The following is a 6,549-nucleotide window of genomic DNA, read 5'->3' as shown; positions in this document are numbered from 1 at the left end:
CCTGTTGTCTTACTGTGTTTTTAACCTTTTTTTCTATTCCAACTTCTCACAAATAGCATTAATTTTCAGCCGAGGTTGGGATTTCTATTAAGAATTGGCTTTCAATTTCTGATGTAGTTGTATGTTAGGGATTGCTTTATTTAGTGGCCATAAAATGATTGGTATTTTTTTCCTAAATAAAAACAACACAAGTGTATGAATGTCTCTTCCCCTCAAGAATATGACTTTAGACCTGACCTATTAATTCTGAGTAACTTAAATCTCATTCTCAGTTGTACAACCAGTGATAAAATCATCCAACAGTAGCTTCAATAGCTCCTAACCTACAGAGTCATTAGAAGTTATAGTAAATTAAATTTTCTAGTGCTACAGAGAGAAAGGACCTTTTGGGAAACTATCACTTGTCTTTTTCTGTCAGGTCTTGAGCTGGCTCCCAGTTCACAGTTTAACACAAAAAGCAAAGGATGGTTCTAGTTTATCTTTTACAATCATAATTTGGAAATTAAAGGTGCTAATATACACTCAAGTCCCCAAACAGTGCCAACCTTGCTTTAATTTTTTGTGGATATCATCTGAGAACTATAATGTCAACCAGAAACAGGATGGCAGAGGCTGAGAGGGATGTTTGATAGAGGAGACCAGTTCTAAGAAATCATTTAAAATTATAAAATCTTACCTCTTTTCTTTATCTGCTCTGCATACAGCTTCAGTGAACTATTACACACTTGCGGTGTCCTGTTTTGCCTACCTAAGGCATTTTGACTTGAGAGTATAGAACTTCAGGAACAAAGCAAGAAGGGAGATTGGGGCTGTGTTGGAAAAGGAATAATGAGAACTTTTTCCTTATGGATTTGAGGGTTCATAAATCTAAATAGAAAGGTCTGCATTTTTAACCCTGAATAATTTTATTTATGCAGTACTAGGAAAAAAGACTCAAAAAGGAATCAAAGTTTAATTTTTTAGAATATTCAATTATTCTGATTCATCTTTGGAATGCATTTCTGGTTAAGTTTCTCCAAGCAGTTGTAAAAGACTTTAAAACAGAAAACTTTATGTCATTAACTCTAGCTCCCAAATAGTTGAGTAGCTTTGTGTACATCCAGTTCTTTGGTAAGGGTGCAGGATGAAAAGCAGCAATAGGACATTTGCACATGCAGTTTTTAGGCTCCCAGCGCACTTTACATGGCTCTGGATCTTCTAGGTTGCTACCATTCCCAGCAATGAGTTTAGGTATCTGAGCTGTCTGCTACACAGATGCTGTACCAGTCTCAGGAAATCACCATGGTTCAGTTTCATTCATTACTTAATGCCAAGTTAATGGGCAGGAAGGAGAAATGTGTATGTGATATATGGAACAGTCTCATGTATGTAATTAAGGAGTTACAGTGCAGCCAATTTGAGCTTTATTTCTCTCTTAGCACATCTCAAGAAAGTATTTCTTAGTTGAACTAGTGCCATTGAGTTGGTGTTCATTTACTAGCCCTTTAAAATAGGAAGAAAATTTCCATTTCATGTATAACTTACACAAAATTGAACTGACACTAGTTTTCATGCCCTAAAGTAGGTTAATCTTACATAATACTAAGGATCTCTATTCTGCTTTACCAGGAAGTCCATGAGTCCTAGATGTTGGAGATACTTAATAATTCTTACTCTTTAGATCTCCACATTTGAAAAGTGAATGATTAAATTAGAGAAGGTATCTAGAATAAGCCCCAATTTCATTACAGCTGGCAAAGCTTTACAAATTGAATTGCCACAACAGAGAGCCGTGCTAGCCCTTATTTCCAAATGACTGTTTAACATGGTGCTTTTTAGTGCAGCTTTTACTTCTTTTGTTTGCTTATTTGTAGTACTGGGAATCCATTCCAAGCCTTACACACATGGCTAGACAAGCACTGTACTGCGGAGCTGCACTTCCATGCTTCTGTTTACCTTCTTGAGATGAAAGGGGAAACACTTGGGACAGATGTGTGGCTTTGCATTTTTTAATTACCTATTTTGGAAGTCCTAAGATACTTCGTTCTACCTTTGTAAAGCATAGCTTAATTTTACATACACTGTACATACTAGCTGTGCATATGGAAGCACTGAATACAAAAAGTCATGTACTTCATCTCCTTCAGATTTTTTTTATTTCCCAGAAAAATGATCTTGATGACTGACCAGTTATAAACAGTTTATCTTCTTCAGTTGTAAACCATCCATTGAGAAACAGAAAAGTGGATTTCCATTCCTATTAAGCCTGGGCAAGAGATGCTGATTCTGTTGTTCATTCAGCCAGCCTACCTTTTTAATTTGTGTGAAATGTCTTTTGAAATGAATTAGATTGTATAGTATTATCTTTTATATACGTGAAGCTTTCAGCTCAATTTAGAGTTTGCAACATAATGTGACATTTTTCTGTAAGCTGGCTTCTTTGTGATGTATTTCCTTTTAATAGATTGCTTGCCTTACCACCACTCCAAATACACAGTTGAGTCTTCAGTCTCAGAAAAATAGTACAGGAAATCTAAGCTGAGAATCTTTTTTTATCTTAGTTTGGAAATACGTTTCATATTTTTAAAGTGATATATTTATAAGCAGCATGGGAAAGGTATTAGTATTTTTTAGACATTAATTCTTATAAATTAGAAGTACTTGGTGGCCAGAAATTAAGATCCTTTTGTTAAAGGAAGAACTTCAAATCCAAAGTTGGACCGGAAATTAGATTGAGAAGAACAATAATACAGCTTCACCAATAGGCTGCAGAACCTTGTCTTTCCAGGCCTGCTCCTCAGCACTGCAGAGAGCTGCTGCCCTCTGAGGGCAGCTCCTGGACTGGAAAGATGCTAACAGCACCAGCTCACTTAAAGGTTGGAGTGTTACTACCCTTTATAGGACTTTGAGAACATTGCCTGTTGTGATTAAAAATATGCCTATCTCAGAACGTTAGGAACTTACTAAATGCAAGAAGGAAAGCCCTTGCTAATGCTACTGCTTCATTTTCTTTCTCCTAACTTCTGTTAGCAAACATGGTAAAGACTAGAAAAGTTTTTAAACAAAAGTTACTAAAGCCATTCTCATTTTCTCTACCCCTTTGAATGTAGGAATGACCAGGTTGCAATTGTACATCCCCACCCTTATGTTCCGTAAGCATTACCCTTTTCTAGACAGTCTGAAAATAATTCTGTTGATGAGTATCTTTAAGCCAGAACTATGGGTATGAGGTGACCAGCAGCTGTGGAGAACTTCCTTGTTCAGGTCGTTGAAAATTTCATCCCTAAAACTGGAATTTTCAAGCTCATTATGCACCACTATATATGGAGTGTATTCATACCATGAAGAGTCACTTTTTGCAGTGTACTTTTTATAAGGCCATCCTTAAATACACACTCAGAAAAGAATGAGCTAATCTTTCAAAGGCTCAAATCTCACCAAAAAAAAAAAAAAAGAAAAAAGTCAAATGAACGTGAATGTAAGGCTTAGTCTGCGAAATAAGATTCCTTATCATACTTAAGCAAATGTCTCAAAAAACTTGTATTTCCTTAAATACTAGCTAAGATTCAGAAGTTTTGTACCTTGATAATATTTCTGATGAGATTCCTTTCCCTAGGGTGTGGAAGAGAAGAAAACACTTTATTGGGTTCTCTTCTTTCCTTTACCCCCTCTTCTGTGGTGGTGTGGGCCTAAACTGTATCCTAAGTACCTGAGTCAGAAATGGGAATCCCAAGGCCTTCTGAAAAGGTAGGTGAAGCATTCAGAGTGCTGTTTGGGTATCAGTTCTCAGATCTCTTTTAACATCATTGTTTTAGGTTATTGTTGGGCTGAGTATTATCTGCAGTCTTCTTCATCCTTCTTAGATCTGATTTACCTTTTGTCCAATCCATATGAACTTTTTTTTGTTGTTTTTTTTTTAGTACAAGTAGTTTTCTGATCCCAGGTTTGGTACATATGTTATCACCTTGTGAATAAATAATGAGTGACCTGCTGAACAATTACAGTTGTAGAATTATGTTGTATGTAATGTACATATGGAGAAAATATTTTGTTCATTTTCTTAATAAAAAATTATATATAGACACTGAAATGTCTTGTGTTTGCTGAAACTACTTTGAAATCAGCTTTTTTGGGTGTTTATGCACTTTATATTTCTTTCTCAAAAGGTCAGTTTTATTCGTGTCCCCAGATGTTTTCTTTTGAGACAGTGCTCAAGGAAGTACTAGTGGATCTGAGTTCCTAGGGGAAGATGAATAACTGCTATTAACAACCACCCTTATTTTCTGTTTTGTGAAGTTGGACTTGTCACCCAGGTTCTCTTTAAGGGGTACATATTTGTATCAGGAACTAGAGGAGAGCACTGTACTGAAATAGAAAGTCAAAGAAAATACAAGGAGAGAATGTGAAACATTGACACATTTGCAGGAATTCTGGGTCCCTGTCCTTAGTGAAGAAAAAATTTAAGGGCCTGACCATAAAAACAAGGGAAGCATGCCAGATAAAGGCAGTGAGTGAGAGGGTTGTGTGCACTGTCTAGGTGGACATGAAGATCATTCAGCCCTTTCATCCCCTCATCTGCTTCCCTTGCTCTGAGCTTTGTGATCCTGCATTCTGGGGTGACTTGTCAGTTCTGTATTCAAAACAGGGTCTAGGTTTCTTTAATTGACAAACCAAATAGCTCATATCTTACTGCATAGTTTTCATTTCTAAAGGGCACTTGGAAAACTTTCATTTCTATGGGCCGGGTGTACAGCTCACAGGCACAGTGCTTGCCGGGCAAGCACGAGGTCATGAGTTTGATTCCCGGTACCAAAAAAAAAAGTTTTATTTCTGAGCTTTGAGTATGGCTCAGAAAGTGACATTTCTTTGTGTTCTCAAAACAGGAAAACAAATATGAGGTTTGGTGATAAGGAATTGGCCTTTCCTTGGTTAATCCTCTAGAGAATTAAAGAGATCAAAACATGGAACACCACTTTGATGTATTTGACATATTTGTCATTATCTTCTGGCCAGAAGACAGCAGTAAGCAAAAAATGATTGGTAGAAATACCAGTTGCTCACTGGAGTGAACATGGAGACCAGCAAAGATTAAAGTTGCTACTTTATTGTGCCCAAGTTCACAATTTCTAAATGATAGCCAGAGTTCACAGAAATTGGAAAACAGTACTCTCCCTGGAGAGAAGGCAACATTTTTGACCACTAACGCTTCAGATTCTATAAATCTGTGACTGGTAAGACCACCGGGTGGCTCTCTGGAGACCTGTGCTGGTTCTGTACAAGTTTAGATACTAGGAGATGATGTTTGCTCTTCTGTTACCACATACCGTGCTGCATTTTCCTTTGCCTGCTAGGTGTCTTGGAAGAAGACAGTCAAGATTCTTTGTGATACAGAGAAGGGGACCACAGTGCATGATGCTTAGAGTTATCCAACTACTTCAGATTTGCAGCTTCTCTGGTAATAGAAGAGACTGTCATCCTGCTCGGCAGTTTGTTATCCTTGCCGGAGACATTATCATGATAAGGAAGAGAGGAAAAACTTGGCTGAAAGTGGCCTGTTCAGTGCTGTGCTAAGGTTTGATGGCTATCAAACCCCAAAAGGGGAGGTGAGGACACTTGGCAGTGTATGTAGACTGCAGTGTACATGGTGTACAGCTGCCCTCTGAACTTGCACACACAGCTAGGTATCCTGTTTTGTCTGTATACTCAACAACTGTGTAGCATTGGGCATTTCAGCTCTGCAAGTAAATGTTGGCAACAGGCCCTGTGTGCTAATCTACAAAATGCAAGATTTTTGAAAAATGTGATCTCAGTATTTATCACTCATGATCACTTAGTGTAGCCAGTCCTATTTTTTTTTCCCCTTCACTGTCTAGAAGTAGCAAATGATTTGGGAGGGAATGTAAAAAGTGGGTAGGTTTCAAATGACAAAAAAGGCACAACATTTAAAATAACAACCAAAAGCATCTCTAGCTTAGGGGAAAGTACAGGTCCGTGACCTACACAGGAAGAGAATAATTTGTGGGCCAAGATAAATTGTGGGTCATTTTTAGAATAGTGTGCCAGGGTCCTGCAAGAGTTCCTAGCATGATGTCAGGCATGGTGGTGCACGCCTGTAATCCCAGCACTTGGGAGCCTGAGGCAGGAGGATCATTGGGAGTTCAAGACCAGCCTGGGCTGCAGAGTGAGATCCTCTCTCAAAAAGACCCCCCCGCCGCCAAATAAGTTTCTAGCATGTGGACTCCTTTCTGCATTCCTGGTACACTTGTGAAGTTAATCTTAAAATACTCAGGCCCAATTCTGACCTACCCTTCACCGTGTTAGCTGCCTTTTAGAATTCCCAGATGAAATGAAAATCATATGGTACTAGTCATTCCATCCCAGAAATGAATTTTATGGTTGGATCTTAAGCATGATTGTACAGAAAAGGATGTAGGACTGCACAGAGAAAAGATGGAGGCAACGTCTAAGACTACCATTAAATGGCTGCATAAGTGCAGAGATGGCACTTAGTTTCCTTTGTAGGGTGGTAACATCATCCTGTAAACGGTGTGAATATGTTTTGTAAACTGT

Source organism: Chinchilla lanigera, unplaced genomic scaffold (assembly GCF_000276665.1).
Source record: "Chinchilla lanigera isolate Chin_1 unplaced genomic scaffold, ChiLan1.0 scaffold00009, whole genome shotgun sequence".
Lineage (NCBI taxonomy): Eukaryota > Metazoa > Chordata > Mammalia > Rodentia > Chinchillidae > Chinchilla > Chinchilla lanigera.
The sequence above is the reverse complement of the archived record's forward strand: the minus strand, read 5'-3'. Positions refer to the sequence as shown.